Source organism: Equus quagga, chromosome 5 (genome assembly GCF_021613505.1).
Source record: "Equus quagga isolate Etosha38 chromosome 5, UCLA_HA_Equagga_1.0, whole genome shotgun sequence".
NCBI lineage: Eukaryota > Metazoa > Chordata > Mammalia > Perissodactyla > Equidae > Equus > Equus quagga.
The window spans coordinates 85204351-85225931 of record NC_060271.1 but is presented as its reverse complement, the minus strand read 5'-3'; the positions used below and the strand labels follow the sequence as shown (position 1 = coordinate 85225931).

Here is a 21581-nt window from a genome sequence, read left to right as displayed (position 1 = left end):
TTTAGTCAACTACTGTGTAGATGCTAGCTTACTGAGGCTGTTAATATATTTAACTTCTAATTATCACAGCTTCATTTAAAATTCATTTTTGAGTACCTACTGTGTGCCAAAGTGAGCTTTAGAAAGCAGTTTATTTTTTTTAAATTATATTGGCCTTTTTAATATATAGGGTTTTAACACATTTTCTGTCAGGGGTAAGCTAAAATCAACATTAACTTGCATTCCCTAAACATACACTTTAAAATCAGGGAGCTGGCTCAAATTGGGGCATTTGGCAGAGAAGTTAAGGTCCTAGTCATTTACTGTGGATAGTCCACCCATATCTAAACACCCTTCCTGCCTATTATTAATGTCACATTGAAAAACAGAAACAGATTCAGAGTCACAAACAGAAAACCAAGAGTTAGTCACACCATGAAGCACTCCCCAACCATATATGTAACTACAAATCATGGAAGGGAATTGTCCCTTTTCACTTTTTATAACTGCCTGAAAATAAACTAGAAGTGGGCACATGAGAAAGACAACTATTTTATACAACAAATAAGTTATATTTTAACCAGTGGTCCACCTCTCCCCTCCTTCCCAAGACAATTCTGATTTCTAACTAACAGAACAGTGCTTTCGTGTTGTTTTTGTCTCTTCCAGTTAACAACACGAGAGAATTACCATCATTCATCCTCTCAATTTGATGTAGCTTTCAGAGGCCAAATGAAGAACAGGATCATCTTGTTAATAAATCTTTCCAATTAAGCCGGTGAGTGTAGACTTACTCTAGATTTTTCAAAACGCTCTCTCTGAGGCCTGGGAGTGAGTTACCTTATCATCTAGGGGTTCCCAAATGCAACAAGACTGTATCTGATTTTAACGCACAGATGTCCTGACTGGAAAAAAAACTCATAAATCATCATCCCACACATTTTCAATGGGAGAGGAAGTAAGAGAATTGAACAATTAACAATTACTAAAGAAGTTTTTAGTATATGAAAAGAGAGACAAAACAGTATTTCAAATAAATGTCTGAATTTCAGTCATTGTACCACTTGCTAACTTTTTAATTCTCTGAACTCGAGTTAGCTCATTTCTAAAATAGGAGTAACTACAATTCTTCTCCTCATCACACAGGTTCCTTCTTAGGATTCTGTGTGAAAATTCAGGGATAAATACTTTACAAACAGTTTTAACGGGCTACCCCGGTATTCCTGACATTAACGAATTTCTCTGCAGTGCATTTATTCCGGTGTGACTGAAGACAATGAAAGCCAGTCACAGGTCGTCAACAGTTCTGCCAACTGAAAATCTCTACAGTGGGTCCGCTATCACGGCCGCATGGGGTGACGTCAGGCTGTTGTTTACAGGAGAAGAAAGGCTGCCAATTCCACCGAGCAGAAGACCGCAGCGGTCAGCCTCCTCCGGCTGCGTGTGAGCAAGAATGGACTCTTTATGTGTGGCGTGTGTGTACATGCAGCGGTTCACGTGCAGGGCACCAAAACAAGAAAACTGCTCTGTGTGTGCATATTAGCACATACTTCAGGTCTTAAGTTTTCACTCAGAAGACTAATCAAAATAGATCAAAATGCAACTTTCACTTTGGTTACTCTGAAGAAAACAAAACTGTCAGAAACAGCTCAGTTTGATTTTTTAAAAGCATTATTAACCAGAACTAATTTTAAACCAATTCTTCTAGTTTTTACAGACTTGTCCTCAACTTCTACAAACATTCACTTAGAAAAAGAATTGCGGAAGATCTATTGCAAAGCATAAGATCTATTCAGACTGCAGGAACCAGGTTTTATAGGAACGACTTCATTTTCAGAGCGGCGGGAGTTGCTTTCTCCTATAAGTTCAGGAAGTAGCAGCATACTCACTCAAGTAGTAACATACTCTAAATGAATCCACTTTGAGCAGCTACTTTGTTAAGTTTATTACTATAAAGGAAAGAAAAAATCTGGCTTATTAACATATGCCAATTCATGAAATTTCCTGGCAGAAAGCAACCTTATATTAAATCAAATTTAGCAGGGCAAAAAGAAAATAGCGGGTGCATTCATTATGCTCTTTCTTCGACTATCCATCACCTTCTGGGACAGCAGTCAAATGAGGAATAATATGAGAAGAGATCATGGTTATAACTGGTACTGAAACTTTACTTCAGACAATAAATCTAGTGTAAATCCTAACATTGGAACACTGAAGAAGAGGCACAGGAAATATTTTCAGTACCTGGAAATGTATTTCTTTTGGTCCTGTTGTAAATATATCTGAAAAGGAGAGAAACGAAACTATGGCTCAGTTAGAAAATGAAGTTGAGGGAGAATCCTGAGTTCTAGTTTTGGTTCTGCAGCTGATTATAGTATAATTCTAGGTCAAATACCCAGCCACGATGTGTCTCGTTTTTATTCTCACCTGAGAAATGGGATGATAATAGGAGATATTATTCTCCAACTTTTAGGAGAACATAAGAAAAAAAAGATAATGAGTGAAAGTCTTACATAACATTACACCACAGGAACTAGAAAATAATAGAAACACGGGCTGGGAATTCAGCCTGATATTGGCCAACTCCTTTGAGAGCTGGGGAGGAAAACGTGCTAAACAAGTAGGAAGTGTTATTAGCACTTCCTTCATTTTACAGTTAGACATAACAGCAGAATAAAACATACAGCACCAGTTCAACTTTTCCACGGCCGCTTCCAGCAAGTAACATTGGCCACACATTCTTAAACACATCAAGGAACTGGAAGGGCCATCCCTGGGCTCCTCCTTAGCATGAATGTTAAAAAAGTATGCCAGAAAACCTTACAGAAAAATATGGAGGTAGTTTTAGATTATACTTGAAAGCGGCTGTTACCAGTTTCATTCATTTGTGTGGTGAAGGACAGCTAAACACGTCACTGCTGATGCAAAACAATGACAACAAAATGGCAGCATGTAGGAACATTAATAGTCTGGCAGTCAGGGATGTTTTAAAAGTACAGGAATTTTACTGATTAAACAGAGCAGTGGTTAGAGCGGAGCTTCACACATCCTGAGCCAGTACAAAGTTGATGAACTTTATTTCTAATTTAAAAGAAATAACACTTTATGAAAAGTAAAAGAGTCAACTTGTCAAGGCAATCAGCAAAAGGAATAGTAACAGAAGCTAAATTGATGGTAATCTTCCATGTTTAATACGTTTCCCCATGCAACTTGCTTAAAATTCTAAAATAAACTACTTGGACTTCATTTTTGTTGCTCTTTCTGGTTGTCACACTGACAGGGTCACTATAAAGCAATTATAAATGCACATCAGGAAAATGAGGGCATGAGAAGAGTAAAAATTTGTAACTGGATTGACCAAGTCCCTGAGTTCCCACCTGACACGTCATGGCTTAACTGCTGCACTCAGGATACCAGAGCATCCTCTGCTGTAACGTGTGCTTTTCAGAAAAGTCATAATATACTTGCTCGCTATGCATTTGCTTCACAAACTGCCTCCTTAGGAGCACAAAGGGTTCTAAGAACTCACTACACTAATGCTCACAAATGACTTCTGAATCATTTCAACTTCAAAGACATACCTAATAAAAGAAAACTCAGTTCCATTTCTGTAACTGACTGAACAGGACAGAACTTCTCTTTGCCAAGAATTTTTTCCTAGTCCTATAAACATGTCTTTTTTCCCTCATCACATAATGGTGTGCTGAGTTTGCACTAATACCTGCATCCCGTATTCAAAAGTTTAAAGATGAGTATTCCATCTCATTTTGTTCTCCTAAGCTAAGAAGTAGGGAAACTGCTAGTTGGAATGTCAACAACTTGAACCAAAAAACAACTTGAAAGCTTTCAAGAGTCATTCTCACACCGACAACGCCTATAAGCATACAAATGGCTAATATAAGATGAAGCAGAAGAACGAAAGAAAAGGCTTCCACTTTAAATTTAGGAAATAGGAAATCCATCAAAAAAAAACCCTTTCTTCTTCGTACAATTACTCAAAAATAAAAGTCACAGTTTCTCCAAAAGAAGTGAAACCTAGGTCACCAGAACAGCCACCAGAGATGACATGAAATGATTAGCAGGTTACACAAATGAACAAAAAGTACCTCTCCTCCATCACCCCCTAACACAGATTCTTTGCCCATCTCCCTGTCCAGTCATCACGGGAAAGCGAAACAAAACAAAAAAGTCTAGTCCAATGCCTTTATGTCTCTATTAGTGACCCTAAATTAGCCCAAATCGAAAATGCTTCACTTTTCATCATACTGTTCTTACGATGCATAAGTACTGCAAAAAACAAAACCAAAAATTCATGACCCATGTCAGTCTAGTGCATGGGTCACTTACCACTCAGTAGTCACTATATTAGTGGTAACATGAAACGAGTTGCAGTAAAACTCTGCAATACCGCTGAGAAGACAGGAGTATCCCTGAACCACAAAGTTTTCACACTAAGTTAAGAAAGACGGACTGCATCGCTAGCAGAGTCCATGACTTGCTAATAAATAAATCCACAATAAAACTAAATTTATGGCTAATTACTACTTTTCTGACAATCAAATTTTTCAACCATAATACAATTCTAATAGTACCCTTAAACTATCCTTTCTTTTTGTTCAGCTGCAAATTAGAAAAAAAAAACTACTTCTGAAAATTCAAGTTGACCAATAAGTGTCCCCAAAGTGTTTCATAACTCAGTCATACAGCATATAGTTAAAGACGCACAAAGTGAATGGTGCAGTGCTTCATACGGCACAATGGAGTCACGGCCCTAAAATTTCCCCATGGTATTTAGGTCTTTCAGAAATAATAACAAGGGGCCGGCCTGGTGGTGCAGTGGTTAAGTGCGCACATTCCGCTTCCACGGCCTGGGGTTCGCTGCTTCGGATCCTGGGTGCGGACATGGCACTGCTTGGCAAGCGATGCTGTGGTAGGCATCCCACATATAAAATATGGGGGCCAGCCCAGTGGCGCAGCAGTTAAGTGTGCACATTCTGCTTCTTGGCAGCCTGGGGTTCACTGGTTCGGATCCCGGGTGCAGACATGGCACCACGTGGCACCCCATGCTGTGGCAGGTATCCCACGTATAAAGTAGAGTAAGATGGGCATGGATGTTACCTCAGGGCCAGTCTTCCTCAGCAAAAAGAGGAAGATTGGCAGTAGTTAGCTCAGGGCTAATCTTCCTCAAAAGAAAAAAACAAAAAGAAAACCCAAAAATCATTCTCCAAGAATAACCTCTTTTCCAAATACCTTTTTAAAAGCTACTGTAAATATATTTTTCTTAGGTGGGCAACAATTGTTCACTGGTTATGCTGCAATTTACAATCAAAATCAACTCCTTATGAAAAGTGAAAACAATAAATGACCTGAGACAAAGACAGTTTGCCCTTAGAATCCACTCCATACAACTTTAGACCCCGCCCATGAGAAGCTCCAAGAAGAACACAGAAATGACAGAATCGAGAAAGCAGCAAAGACAAAGCTCTGGCAATTACTCTAGCATTAGAGTATGAGTCCTGGGTCCTAAGAGGTAGATGATGCACTGCTCTCCAACCCACCATCACTTGGACCTTTGTTCCATTCTCTCAAGGAGACTAAAAAGTAGGGGCAAGAAGCACAGTTGAAACATTTCTTAACAGGCAAGTAAAAAAGAAGGTGAGTCACGACCAAATGCTTAGCCTTGATTGGTTTTTACCTGCCTGACTGAGAGTCTGAGGACAGGAACACATCCTGACCCAACTACTGACCCCACAATCAGTATGGCCAACGGTACAGCTACGAGCAAATGCTCCCCACATACGACTCTTCACATTACTTCAAAGCCAGCCTTATTCTATTTAGGAAATTTAATGTTACTTTGAGCTTTTGGATCTTGATCTTTGCTTTCTTTTCATTTCTTTTTTTAACATTGGGCAGTGGAAATAAAAATACAATCTAGTATTAGACGGGAAACAACAGCCATTTCACTTTTCATTTCAGCCTCTCAGCCACTGGTAGCAAACCTTAGCTAAACAGTAAAAGCGTTTGTTACACAACAAAGGGAATCTTGTCCACAAAACTTTCCTGCAAGGTACTAAAATTAAAAATTTGCCCAAACAAAACCAAGCTTCACAAGCTATAATCACATGTCACCCTTTTTAAAAATAACCAATAACACTTCAAGGAAACACAATACAAATTTCAAACTTTTTCTTTTTTCAAGACTCTAGCACTTTTAACAAAAACTATAGCCACAATGTCCCTTCTCTGGCTTCTTTGATAAAATTACAATTGATTTCAGAGTTGTGCTTGCACTGTGCTGCTTCGTAATCGAGCGTTCGCAGAACCCTCAGTTGAGACGTATAAGAAACGTCAACACACGGCAACGATTCACGTCAGCAGAAGCCGTGAATTATGGATGCACCCACTCAAAATCTGAGTATTTTCAGTATTCACAGAGCTTAATAGATCAACAGATACCTTGTCAATACTAAATCTAAAGATGAAAGATAAAGTTAAAAAACCGTAAGTGAAAAGGAACAAGCCAAGGATCAGCATTTTCCCAGTCAACAGAGACGCCAGACTTTTGACCTTCCATTCCCTTGCCAGGGAGGCTGGCAGGAATGAAATATTCTACTTGAGGGGTCAAGAAGGATCGACAGCTCTCCTTCAAGAGTGATCCCAGGGGCCAGCAGTGGTTAAGATTGCACCTTCCACTTCAGTGGCCCAGGGTTTGCCAGTTCAGATTCCGGGTGTGGACATGGCACCTCTTGTCAAGCCGTGCTGTGGTAGGCGTCCCACATATAAAATAGAGGAAGATGGGCACACACGTCAGCTCAGGGCCAGTCTTCCTCAGCAAAAAGAGGAGGATTGGCAACAGATGTTAGCTCAGGGCTAATCTTCCTCAAAAAAAAAAAGTGATCCCATCCTTTACGAAGAAAATTCAAAAGGAAAAGGGCGAAGATCTTCCTACGTGACTGGGCTGTGACAATTTTGCAGGACTTTGCAGGTGTCTCAGGAGTGCTTTAGAAATGCCAAAGGGGAAAAAATATGACAATCCTTCCCTAGATACTTGGGAAAGGGCATGCCTGAGCAAAGACCCCCCTCCCCGTGAACACAAACACTGGAAAACACGCTTTGGAAGATGCCTTTCTCATGGTGGGTGAGAGAAGGTTCAAGACCAAACAATCCAAAAAAGATTTGCTGGCAAATTAGATATAATTCTTTTTAGAAACTAACTTCTAGAGAAACCGGAGCAGCTACACTATCACGGTAAGCCTAGATTTTCCCTAAGTATCAAAGACCTGGTCTATCCTGGACAAATAAGATACTATATTGCATACATAGCATTTTATTTTGCTGAGTTTTTCACAAGTTATGGTGCATTTCTTTTAATAAAAGAGGTAAAATCTATTTCAACTCTGTTGATTTTACGGATAGTGAAATTTAAAGAGATTTTTGTTCACACTTGATCTAGATCTTGATAAATATGTACACGCTGGTGACGTTTCCCTTCCCTGGCTTTGGAATGATACCAAGTGAAGCTCAAATATATAATAAAAAATAGGATGGGCCAAGATAGGTTAATGGAGGGTATCTGGCCACCCTCAATGCTCACGTAAAACTCTATGCCCTAGATGCTGAGGTGAGAGGACAGGTAAGAGCAGTTAGGGGAGAGGCGCTGACATGTGCTTACTAGTACGGAGTGTGGCAGTGTCAAAGGAAGACAGAATTTCCTGTAAGATGGAAAGGAGAGAAGAAAAAATAGGGATTAGCATTTATTAAACATCAGCTTTGTGTTTACTGCCTTACCTATTTTATATCAGTTAAGAATCACACAGGTAGATATCACCGAGCCCATTTTACAGCAAAGAAAACAGAGGCTTAGAGAAGAGTAATAAACACCATTAGTGGTAAACCCAACATCCATTCCTCCCTTCCTCTCCCTAAGAGAACCCCATCCCCAGGTCACTGGTCCAGACGTGGGCAGAAATGCCCAATCAGACAGAAAGACAGACAGTCCATGCCTGTGGAGAGGTTTCTGACTTCCTCTGGACACCAAAATGTGTGGATGTGAACCAGCTTGCGGAAGGAGCCAAAACAAGCTGGAGCCAACAAGGAGTCTGGCACAGCACAAAGATGCGAAGAACCTGAGCTACAGAACTGACCGACCCTGGAGACTGCCCTACCTCCGGATTTGTTGTGAAATAATAAGTTTCCTGATGATTCCAGCGAGCCTGAGGGTGGTTTCTGAAAGTATCCTAACTGATACAGGAATTTCACTTCTCCAAGGTCACCTGCAGTAAATGGCAGAGGATGTATATGAACCAACATCATTCTGGCTTGAAACTGGGCTTTTTCCACTAAACCACACTGTGGCATGAACTTTGATAAACATTTTTTCTCATGATATGACCATGAGATGTTAGAGCTAGAAAGCATCTTACCTCACCATACATAAGAAAATGCATTTACCTCACAAAAATGTTTGAAGTAGTGGCCTTACCTGCAAACACAGAGAAGAAACACATCTTTAGCAAAAATTCCCAGAATTTCATATTCTGCAGAACTTCTCACTTCATATGCATTTAATTTTTAGCAGAATGTGAATTCATACACCTTTAATAAATGGAATTGAGCTCTTGAAAAGCATCCCAAAGTTGTTACTAATTTTCTTAGGTGTGATAATGGTATTGCGGTTATGTAGGAGTGTCCTTATTCTCAGGGGATGCTTACTGAAGTATTTAATGGTAAAGAGTCATGATGTCTGAAACTTACTTTCACATGGTCCAAAAACGTATAAAGAAAGAGAGAGAAAGTCATAAAGCCAATACAGCAAAAGGTTATTACTGAATCTAGGCAGAGGGAATATGGGTGTTTGCTGAATTATTCTTTCAAGTTTACTATATGTTTGAAAAATTTTACAATTTAAAGTTTGGCTGTGGGGGAATATGGTGTGGGAGGCAGCACTGAGGAGCAGTTTCAGTTACCCATGGTCAACTGCAGTACCAAAAATATTAAATGGAAAATTCCAGAAATAAGCAAATATAAATTTTAAACTTAAAAGTTTTAAATTGCTCGCTGTTCTGAGTGGCATGATGGAATCTCAAGGCTTCCCTCTCTGTCCCGCCTGGGATCTGAATCATCCCTTTGTCCAGCTTGTCCACGCTGTCTATGCTACCTACCTGTTAGTCACTTAGTAACCCTCTGATTATCAGATCGACTGTCACAGTATCACAGTGCTTGTGTTCAACTGATCCTTTTTTTACTTAATGATGGCCCCAAAGCACAAGACCGGTGATGCTGGCAATTCGGATATGCCAAAGAGAAATTATTGTTGTTAATCTTTTACTGTGCCTAATTTATAAATTAAACTTTATCATAGGTATGTATGCATGGGAAAAAACACAGTATGTATGGGGTTCAGTACTATCTGCCATTTCAGGCATCCCCTTGGGGTCTTGGAACGTATGCCCCGCAGGTAAGAGGGGACTACTGTACAGTGTGGCTATGCATTAGAATAACCTGCGGACTTTTAAAAACACTGAGGCCGGGGCCTCACCCTGACTGGTGGCCTGGGCACAGGTAATTCCAATGTGTCCTGCTGGTATGACAGAAAGAGCTTGAGCTGTACAGTCACAGCTCATTAAGACTCTGACAGTCTCAATTCCATAAAGACAACTCTGAACATTTTTCTAGACATTTTTTTAATTCATGTAAAATTGCTAGTGTTTTAAACTTAACGTAAGCATTAATTCCAACAATAAAGAAATTTCCCTGAAACATACACTGGGTGACATAAGGAATACTCAATTAATATTAAACCATCGCTTAAACAAACATCTATTAAGCCCTGTGTGCTGTGCTCAAGACACAGGAGCAAGAAGAATGCAACAGACTTAGTTCCTCCCTACACAGATCTGTTCATGGAGTCGATGGCCCAACATGCCAAAATTTAATTTATAAAAATGCAAAAAAAAACCCCAACAATATTTAAGGAGGAGCATTAAGCCATTTAACCTCATTAAAAAAAAAAAAAGTCTTACTAAATCATGCTCTTTACTCCACGCCAAAGATGAGTCATAATCTGTTAAACCATAAGGAAAGGACGATTCCTTGAAAAATACACAACTCCAATTCTCTAAATTCAAATTTGTGCAAATTACTTAAAGATACTCCAGTGAGCCTTACATATGGAAAAAAGCTCTCTAAGGTCCTATATCTAAATTTCAGCTGGCGTATGGGCCTCCTCTGTTCTATTAGTCTTTCTAAAAACATGTGTGTCTGGGGTACGGGTTAGAGGTGAATAAATGGTAGATAAAATAAAATAGAGAAATAAAAAATACATGACAAACCTTAAAAATATAATTCTTATAACAGAGATTTTATTTTGAAAATACACCTTACAACCTACATGGCTTTTTAAAAAAAAAAAAACTTTACAAATATACAATAAATGCATATGTTTAAAATGTATAGTTTGGTAAGTTTTGACATATGTATATACCCTTGAAACCATCACAGCAATCAAGATAATGAACATAACTATCCTAGGTGGCCTTCTGAATCAAATAGATGTGAGATGATTCTACCACAGACACAGTTTTCAGCAAAAGAAACTCTTCATAGAAACTGTCATTTAAGAAAACAAAGAAGCCTCCACACAAATGTCCAAATACTTTCATCAACAGATAAAATAAACATTGAGGCTGCAGATTTATTTGCCCTAATTTAAATCTAAGAGACAAGCACACTTTGTGTTAGTCTATCTTAGATTCAAGTCCAAATAAACAAACAAATGCACTCGAAAAAGAAAGAGATTCTTAATATTTTCGAATATCCAGGAAAATGAAAACAAAAGCCACAGTCGCACAGCATTACGTCTGAGAACTTACACACACACACATCAGGAATTTTGGCTAATTCCAAAACAAAACAATTTAGAAAGATTATACCTACATATTATAGCAACATATACAGACTTCCCAATTTGGCAGATTAGGCCCAGAGCACGCCCATCTCACAGGCAGGGCCGCTCCAGGCAAAACTGAGGAAGAGGGTGTCTTCAGTAACGGTCAAAAGTGTCCAACTCTACTTCTTTCCTCCCCTTTCAGTGTTTCTTCCATTTTTCGGTGAACTCCCCTTGTCCACAGGGCCCTCATCGATGTTCCAGGCCTCCCAAAGCTATGGAATAATTTTTGTCTTCAAGAACCTAAACCATATCCATGGTGTGCCCATGCCTTCTATTCTCAGGCTGAGAGTTTCTGCTTCCCACAGGGATAGGTAGCAAATGTAATAATTGGCTAAGACGTGTGCTCCATTCCCTTTCCCTTCCCTCTCGCCCTGAGCGGTTGCAGTAGCTGTCCTTAGGTGCCTAAGGCACAAAGAAGCCCTGCTAACCATCTTTGCCTAAACTTAAGAGGAAAGATTGCGCACCCAGGGCCTCCAGAAGGCAAGTCCATTTGACCTAGGACTAAGTTTACTGTACGGCCTACACCAGACTTCCCATCAAGCTAAATGCCACATTGCCTAATACAGGAGATTTAATTGTCGTGTGGAGATCTTCTGTCTCCTCAACTCGACTCTATGGACAGGTGCCATGTCTTATTAGTCTCTGAATCCCCTAAGCACGTGGGACATGTATTAAATATTTACAAATAAACATAAAATAATTAATGAAAATCTTTATATTGTATTATATCATATTAATGCTATTTTACTGCAAAAACACTTAGTAGACCTACTTTAATATTTGAGGTGGAAATGTACAGTAAGGGTTTTTGTTTGTTTAGGAACTTACATAGTCTTTACAATCGTAGAAACAAAAAATTAGTCCTTTATGTACACTAGACAAAGCAAACTTAAGATGTTCTTGTTAATTGTGCAATATAGCTGAGATGACTATGTTTCCATTGTGCAATTTTCAGTGTTACACATTTTTTTCATGCTCTATCACAAGGAAAGCAAAGAGAGAAAACAACTTAAGACATATAAAGAAAGCCTAGAAATTTCAGACCATGTCCACTGTAAGGCTTCCCGGGGTTCATAAAATGATGACAATTTCATAAGTTCTGGTGGAAACATCCAGCAACATTATAGGTTTTTAATATTTCAACTCAAACTCAAGCAGAAAGTGTCCATTCAAATGGGGTTTGTTTAAAGATTTAGGATTCCTTTTACACCAAGTCAAAGGACATAAAATCCATATGAAGAAATCTTACTTTTTTTTATAACATGATTACACAATGTTTAGTTATGACTACTCCAAACAGTAGATAACAAACTCTATACACCAAAATAGTTTGGAACGTAACTTCCACAAGGACAGGAATGTCTGTCTCTTTCCTTCACTGCTGTAATATATGAGCCTAGTAAGAGTAACTGGCACGCAGTAAGTGCTCAGTAAGTATCTGTTGAATGAATTAAATGAATGAATGAATGAATGGAAGCCAGGAATGGAATACAGGTGTGCAAAAAAAAAAGATCATGCTTCTTCCATGAGGCGTAGATTTTCTAAAGTAAAAGTTCTGAAAAATCTCTTACTTAACCAACTCCAAAATGCAGTTCATCTAATTTATATTTGAATTGTTTAAATAAAAAGTCACAATGGACTGTTTGTTTTCTAAACCAAAAGGAGGATTCATTTTGTTTAATCAAATTGAAAGGTTTTCTACTACTGATGTCTAAACAATGTTAGGTATTTTGAGAAGCTATTAAAACACTCTCCAAATCAATGGATTTTAGTCCTTAGGAAAACTTTGTACTTGATGGATTTTTATGTAAATCTTTTTTGTCTAAAAATACATATTCATTTTCATACCTTTTGATTTTCTGGGTGAAAAGAACGCTTAAAATCAAAACAAAAGTTAACTCAAAGGGATACATTTCATTTGAGTTGAAGCCATGGAAGACAATAAAACTGATGGTTACTTCACCAGGAATCATTAATCATTCAACAAGGGTGAACCCTGGAAAACCTCATCGTGGACATGGTCTGATGTTTGGTTGGGTTTTAAGGCATTAAAAACAAAACAAAGGAGCTGCTCTTCATGTCTAATGTGATGCTCTCAAGCCAGCCACTCCCCACATGGTCAGGTGGCTATGATCTTTGCTGAAACAGCCTCCAGAACTCGCCAAGGCACTGGGCGCTGAGCAAAACAAAGCTTGTATGTTTGAGATGTTTCAAGGTGATGTGGACAGAAAAAATTTTGTGGGCATCCCCCCCATAAAAGAGATGAGCAGAAAAGCAGTAAATAATAGACACTTCACAGTTTTCCATTTTAACTACTTCACAGAAGCAAAAACTTGGTTTTAGGTTTACAAAATGGCCCCTTACATTTTGTGTAGATAAGATATCAGAGAGCTCATCTTCTGAGATAAGGCAAAGCAAATTTTCTATATAGTAGGCATTTGCCTCAGTCCCATAAAAGCAGACTGAAATAAATGAAAACCTCTACTCCATACTTTATACAGGGACAAAGGCAAAAGAAAGCTAAAGAAAAAAACCTGCTGTGATCAAGAAAAAAGGATATCGATGTGAAAAGTAGAGCAAAATAGGCAAGATGCTGCACTAAAAGAAAGACACATACACATGGAACTATTAAGAAAACTGAAAAACAATGGCAGAACAAAGCGAAGAGGATTGTGAAAAATAGATAAAGTTTAAATTAAAAGTGAACTGTTTTGGTCATTTTATTTAATATGTTAAAAGTAAACATTCAATATACCAAAGAGTTATACATACCACCACACAAGACATTATAAACATCAATGTAGACTTTAAATTCGAAAGTAGGGAAGAAAGCTGATCGTTTCAAGTTTCCATCAGTTGGCTGTCGCACAATAAGGACAAAAGGACAATATATTTTTAAAAGTTGCTTTCTGCTTAGCAACCTCACGTTTGAGGATCGCTGTTTGTGATCCTTAATGTTAGTTGAAATAAATAATATTTCTTTGTATGTCCCACTTGTTTTAATAGGTCTTACTCTGCGTACACGAGATTTCATCTCCACTTAAGCGAGTAACATAGTGAAGTTGTGACAACTCTTGTGATAATAACCAAAGAGGTAAAGCTGAATTCAAAGAAACTTATACAATGTGCTAACTCTCAGCTTTCAACTTTTAAAGACTCCTAACTCACTTTTAGGGACAAGAGGAAAAAAATAGTTTCTTAAAATAAAGTCTTTCAACATGCATCTTCACTTGCCTTCCTAAATAAAAGATTAGATGGAAGAAATTAAATTCTCCAAGCTGCTATATTCTGACATGTGCACATCTCACTGCATTCAAGGTACAAAACAAATGAGCATAAAGAAGGGTCCTATAGCCAAGTAATCCTTTTGAAATTTAAAAGTAAATAATATGATTAATTTTTCTCTTTGCATATACTTCTAACGGAATCCGATATATCTGGACATGTTTTCCTGCAACACAAGTGCAAGTTTTACAAGCTTTAACTTAGTAAAATGCATTATCTCCTAGATACATACTTTGTTCTTACAACATCAACATCTGCTATAACCCAGGATGTACCAAAACTCAGTGTTAACATTTAAAACCCCATTCAATTCAACCAAAGTTCCTTGACTCTTTTAAAGATACTTTATACATTTTTGTGAACATATCAATTAGAGGTCTCTTCAAATATAAAGTTAAAAGCAAAAATGCCCTTCAGACAAAAGATCTAAAAAGTCACAATCTTAAAATAATGATAAACAAATATCCATTTCTAAATGCGAATGTCTACCTTGTATTCGCTTGCATTTTGTCCTTCTCCAATGCTTTTAAAAAGCACTTACAGCATACCCCTACAAGGTCCTCTGTGAGTGAGGGCAGGGTAACTGCCTCTCTCTTCCCACTGGAAGGATAAGACCACGGGGAGTCCTGGAGGTTAAGTGTAACGTTTAAGTCACGTGCCAAACTGCAGCATCACTCAGTCTAGAACCCCATGGATCTTAATTCTAAGTTTATGTCAATAGACAACGCATACATTATTTTCCTCTCCTTTTGATCACTGGCAGAGTATAGATAGTAATCCATTTTCTTAATGTTAGAAGACAAGGATAGAAATCACAAGCCCTAAAGATTATTTCTAGCCTCTTTCCTCTTCTTTCCAAACAATTCTTCATCAGAAACATTGCTTTTTTTAAAAGTTGGAGATATCATATACATCTGTAAAATATTAATAAACACTTGAATGTCTTCACAAAAATGTTAAATGAAAAACTGAGCTGTGAGCGACAGAAACAATGTCATGCTGAAATGTGTCAAGTGAAAAGTAAGTGACCTTCCATCTTACAAACCAGACACCAAGCGTAGTTTCTAAGTGCCTATAAGTTAATTTTTTAAAATTTCATTTTAAATTGGCTGCTTTAAAAGTATAGGAACAGGGGCTGGCCCAGTGGCACAGTGGTTAAGTTCACACATTCCACTTCAGTGGCCCGGGGTTTGCCAGTTCGGACCCCGGGTGTGGACTTACGTGCTGCTTGTCATGCCATGGTGTGGCAGCACCCCACATATAAAGTAGAGGAAGATGGGCATGGAAGTTAGCTCAGGGCCAGTCTTCCTCAGTGGAAAAAAAAAAAAAAAAAGAGGCAAATTGGCAGCACATGTTAGCTCAGGGCTAATCTCCCTCAAAAAACATTTTTAAAAAAAGTATAGGAACAGAAAAGGGCAAGTTTTCTCAATTAATTGTTTTAACCAATAAAAATGAATATATTCAACTGAATTGGGTAACTGATGATTAGGTTGAACAAAGGATTATGTATACAAAATTATCCACATTGTAGTAGATAGTTCACATATTTGGAAAGTTTTAACAATGTTATAAACACTGTAACACTTCTGACCAGATTAATATTCAGATTTCATTACTGAGAATATCTCTTTCATGAAAGATATTTCTTGCATTTCATAATTTCAGAGGTCATAGTAATTAAACTGGATTTTATTGACAAGTAAAATGGACCAATTCTACAAATGAAGCAGGTGCTGGGCCCCATCAATTTTGCTTATTTAAAAAAATATATTCCTTGGGGCCAGCCCCATGGTCTAGTGGTTTAATTCTGTGCACTCCACTTGGGCAGTCCAGGTTCAGTTCCTGAGCATGGACCTATACCACTAGTACGCAGCATGCTGTGGCGGGGACCCACATACAAAATAGAGGAAGACTGGCATGTATGTTAGCTCAGGGTAAATCTTCCTCAAGCAAAAAGAGGAAAACTGGCAACAGATGTTAGCTCAGGGTGAATCTTCCTCAGCAAAAAAAAATAAATAAATAAATATATATATATATATATATATATATATATATATATATATTCCTCAATTGTGTAATGTCTATTAAGTATGCAGTGAAGTTTAAAGTTTGTTTTATTTACTAATTACACATACTCCTTTATGATTCCTATTACACAATTTACTACAGCCATTTCAAAAGCTAATTATTTATTAAGACTGCCCAAGAGAAAGAGTTTCACTCTTGAATGAAAAGAGAAACAAAGTGAGCTGGCCCAGTGGCGCAGCGGTTAAGTTCGCATGTTCTGCTTTGGCAGCCTGGGGTTCGCCGGTTCAGATCCCCAGGGTGGACGTGGCACTGCTTGGCAAGCAATGCTGTGGTAGGCGTCCCACATATAAAGTAGAGGAAGATGGGCACAGATGTTAGCTCAGGGCTAATCTTCCTCAAAAAAAAAAAAAAAAAAAAAAGAGAGAGAGAAATAAAGCTTTTATTTTCACAGTGTTAGTTTGACAAATTCTCTTTATTATTTTTAATTCTGAAGCTGTTAATAACATCTCATCATCATTTGGGACATTCAAAATCTAATCTGTATTATTCATATTACCTATAACAACATCCAACTTAGTGACAGATAGTTTGGGAGTGAGAAAGTCTTACAATAAAAAATGGACATTTCAGGTACCAAAGAAAGATATCTGATCTGACTTTTCAGACTATTTTAAGTTTAATCTTCAAAATGAAAACTATTTTCTTCATGAAACATAAGTTATACTGTAATTCCCCTCATTTACTCTCTATTTACAAAAAATAATAGTTGAGAACGTAAAAGTTCAACTCAACAATACAAATAATATTATTCTCCACAATATCACTTACAGTGTCATTCAACTACTCATAAACTTAAGAATAACATTATTTAATTCATTCCACAACATTAATTAAGCTTCTTTATGTACCAGGCCCTCTGCTCAGCACAGGAGATTAAATTATGAATGAAACACTACTCTTACCATCAAAGAGCTTTCCGTTTAGTAGAGGAGAAAATCACAGATAACAGCAAAGGTGTGACGGGGATCATTATAATACAGGTATGTATATTCTATCATGCAAGTTTAAACGAAAGAGCGACCAACTCAACTCATCCAACAACTAAATTTCAGAAAGACTCATATAAATTCTCGTTTAAAAGTATAAATCAAACATCACGAACATTGATAAGAATTCTGCTTCTTTTGACAGCAATAATTCTTTATCTTTACATAAAATTTACTTCTAAAAAATAGTCACCCATGTTCCAAGACATACAAGGAGTATGAGAAAGAATTAAACTTGAAAAGATGTACCAAACATTAGGCAAGATCTTTGCATATATTAACTCATTCCACCCTCACAACAACCCTATGAAGTAAGTGCTTCTGTGATTCTCCTTTTACAGATGAGGAATCTGAGGTTAACTTGCCCAGGGTCACAAAGACAGCAAGAAGCAATGCTGGGACTTGAACCGACAGAATCTGGTTCTAGAGGCCCCACTCGTACTCACTACACTAGACGTCCTCTCTGAGGATGGCGATGATGATGGAGCAGCTAACACCAAGTGCTCTGTGACTTGCATTCTCATTTATTCTTACAGCTACCCTTTGAGGAAAAGCCATCCTTCCCATTTACAGGAGAAAACCAGCAGAGGCCAGGTCAGCTAGCCATGGAAGGCTGGCGGCAAGATTCAAATGCAGGCAGTATGGCTCCCCTGTGCTAGGAGGCCTCTCAGTGATTCAGTCTTCCACTCACAAAAAAGGCCACATGATGAAATTTATTAGACAATTCAAAAAGGGTTTGTATAAGTCTTCCTGAAACACTTTGCAAGGTTTGGGGGCTTATGGCAGGCATTTCTCTACAACAGCACGCACATTTGAGTCAACTTTACTACTCTGGGCTGATCATAAACACATTTCTGCTCTTTAAAAGGAAATCTTTCTGTCGAAACTTGGCAGATTTCAGTAAAGGAACACTCTATTCTTTAAAATTAAACTTAGTAACAACTTATTCTGGTTAGTCTGAAAGAGAAGAAGAGAATCAGCTACTAAGAGGCCTTTCCTGTACTTTAATATTTCAAAACATGTTTGGCTTGGCCTAATTTGAATCTTGTGGACAACTAGACCAGAACTTGATTCAAAGAGTAAGACCATTTTAAATAGGCTGAATTCTCAAAAGTGACCTCAGAAGCCGATTCAGAGTCATTATTTCTTACAATTTTTACTTTTATCTCAAAATAAATATTAAAGATGCATAAGGCAGGATTCTTATAAAGCATACATGGGCAAGTATGCGTACTTTTGAGCTACCAACAACGAAGACACTAAATTAAAATTTTATAAAATTCTGTAGCATGACATTAAGAGCAATCAAGTATACAAAAGAGGGATATCAGAAGAAGAAGAAAATGCATATTTATCCTTAACACACCCCACTGTGCCCAGTGACTGGGAAATAAAAAAATTCTGTGTTGTAATTTCTCGCCAGAATAGAGGGGAGCTAAGATGAAGTGTCAAGCTGCATTTCCATCTTACCTTGCTTCCTTCCAACAGGTTCAAAGACTTCATAAGCTTTACTTCTCTACGGAATTCGTATTTTTTTCAAAAGGAATCCTATAAAACTATTTTAAAATAGAAATAGCAAGCCATGCCACGAGGCAACCTGCCTTCCCTTGCTCTATCACCACACATTCAAATTAGAAATACCTTTGGCTTTGCCTTTGTTGAATAAAAGTTTAACTTGGATTTGGAGGAAAATGTACCCATCAGCCTTTTTACACTTTCTGCAGGTCACAGTCCATCAGATCACATCGCTGACTATTACCGCTCACTAAGCATCCTACAGACAGAAAGCATGCCATTACCGCTCATTTTATACGCGTTATAATGCCCCGATGGTGGAAGTCTGGCAGTACCTAGAAATACAGCAAGGCTGGTGAATAAGGAGTCGAGGGGCGGGGGAAGAGGGAGCGAGAGAGGGAGGGAGGCAGTCGCCACCTCAAATCCACGCCGGACCAGGAACCTCCAGCCCACAACGTGATCCCTGCCCTCCCCAAAGTGGACCAGCTACACCATTTTCCCAGAAACCCACCAAAACCCATCACGGTACTCACCTTTCTGCGAAGAAGTCGGCACCGGGTCCAGCTCCGAGACGGGTCGGGGTGGCAGCGAGGGAGGGGACGTCTGGACTGTGGGCGGGGGGTGTCGGTGCGTCACTCGAGCGCAGGACGGTGAGTTCGAGGGGTGGGAGCGGAGAGGAGCGGGGAAATCAAGTCACCGCCGAAAAAGGAGGGGAGTGGAGAGCCCCCTCTCTAAAATAAACCCACCGGCCCCTGCGACCTCCTGCCCCAGGGAGGGAAAATAAAATCAGGGGAAATAATAGACTGACAAATAAATCTCTAAAACGCCGAGGAGCGAGGAACAGACTTTAATTTTAAAGGGGGGAAATTGAGCGAGGGCTGGAAGGGAGACAGAGAGAAGTGGCTCTCGGTCTATCCCATGCCTTTGCAGTCCCCGAGCGGAGGAGGAGGCTGGCTGAGGGGAAGTTGCAGCGGCTCCTGAGGAGGAGGAGGAGGTTACACCGTAACAAGTACAGACAGACAGCCATGGATCAGAGGGGCGCTGCGAGCAGGGGCGGCCGCGGCGGGGCGAGCGGCGCGGCGGCAGCACCGCCTGCTCTGCTCGCTCAAGACATTTAATTGGATTGATGGGTTGTGCAGTGACTCACAGACTTTACAGAGTCGTACAGCAGTCCCCGCCCAGCTGGACAGGGGAGATGCGGCGGGGACGGGCGGGGAAAGGGGGCCGTGGAAGAGCCGGCAGGGGAGGAGGCGACTGAGAGGGCGAGGCGTTGGGGGGGGCGGGGAGCGGCGCGGTGTCACCCAATGGCGAAGCCCGCCGCCTCGACGGGCGTGGGCGTCGGCCAATGACGGCGCGGCTCGATAGGCGGCTGGCTTCGCCCCTGGCCCAATGAGTCTTCTAAGGACACTGCCGCGAAGCGGGCGGGGGAAGTGGAGTGGGGGGTGGGGAGAGGTGGGTGGACGTTGAAGTGGGGGGTGGAGGGAAAGATGAGGCGCCGGAGACCGGCGGAGTCACTCTGCCCTCCTCGTTCCAGAAGTGCGCCTTCCGCCAATCCGAGGGCCGCGTGGGGGTGATGGACGCAAGCGTGTGGCCAATGAGGAGGAGAAGATACCGCAGCGAGCCAGAGGGGAAGGAGTGGGCGGGCCAACGCCCTCCCCTCCCTCCGGCGGCCGGGTCCTCCCTCCCGCCCTGTTCGGGTCAGTCACGCAAATAACAGTGTGAGGGCTGGGGCCGCGCGGGAGGGGGGCGGGGGGCGGGGGGCGGAGGGGCCGCGCTGCTGGCGGCGTGACAGCGATAGGGACTGGCTGTGCTGCCGACTCCGCGCCGGCAGGAGGAGGCGGCGGCGGAGGCTGGCTCCTTACTCAGCTTGCAGGCGGCTGCTCAGCTCCGCCTTGCGCTGCCGGGGAGCCCCTTCGGCCAAACCCCGCTCGCGAGGGGCAACCGGATTCGGAGTGAATCAGACCAAAACTTTGCCCCACGCCGGTGCAGTGCCCACTCTCGGAGACAGCTCCGTGTGACGTCCTCTGGGGCTGTGCTAGGGCTGGGATGTGAGGAAGCTGGAAGCCAGAGACCGGAGGCTTGGCAATGGCATTTGCCTGCTTGCTTGCCTGTTTGTGGGGGAAGTCGGAGTAGGGTGTGGACAGGTTGAAACAGCTCCTGAATACATACCAGTTCTTTATTGAGTTTCTGGAAAAGGCACTTCTTAACCTGGCATGAGCGAAGCTGTATGGGCTTTGCTTTTTTAATACATGTGCATACTCTAGCTTCCTCCAACCCTCCCTCCCCCACCGCTCTTTCTCCCACTTCTCTGCCCACCCTCCTCGCCTTGTGCCCTGACCGCAGTGCTCAGGAGCGCTCACTATTAGATCTTCTCGCTGCTCATTCCCGGGAGCTATGGCTTTTCTCAATTTCTTGCCTACTGTCCGGTAATCCTTTTACAGACCTTAACACTTTCCATGCACTTGTACTTGGAAGTAATTGCAATCACCAATAAACCTGAATTAGAGATGCCCAGAAAACCAAATACACTGGCAAAAACCCACCTTCTTTCCCACAAGGTGTACTTCTGCGCATTATTTGAAATTTACAATTGCTTCCTATCGAAACCAAAGAGAGGCAGATCATATATCACAGCCCTACAAAAAGAGATTTCAAGTCCACTTAGAATGCTCAATATCCATTTTCCATAGACAAGTCAACTTGAGAGAGCTAGGGTTGATTTAGGGTCCTGAAGCAAGCAAGATCATTTTTTTTTTTTCATAAGTAAAAAATTTAAA

At 40.3% G+C, this 21581-nt stretch overlaps 1 protein-coding gene across 1 annotated transcript in view; it reads right to left on the bottom strand.

The window, feature by feature from the left end:
• SERTAD2 (SERTA domain containing 2) overlaps positions 1-19921 on the bottom strand; it is a 114138-nt gene extending 94217 nt beyond the window's left edge. Inside the window, exon 1 of the mRNA XM_046661555.1 lies at positions 19338-19921. The gene's annotated coding sequence lies outside the window, so the exon portion shown is untranslated. The remainder of the gene's footprint in view (positions 1-19337) is intronic.
• Between the last annotated feature and the right edge of the window lie 1660 nt (positions 19922-21581).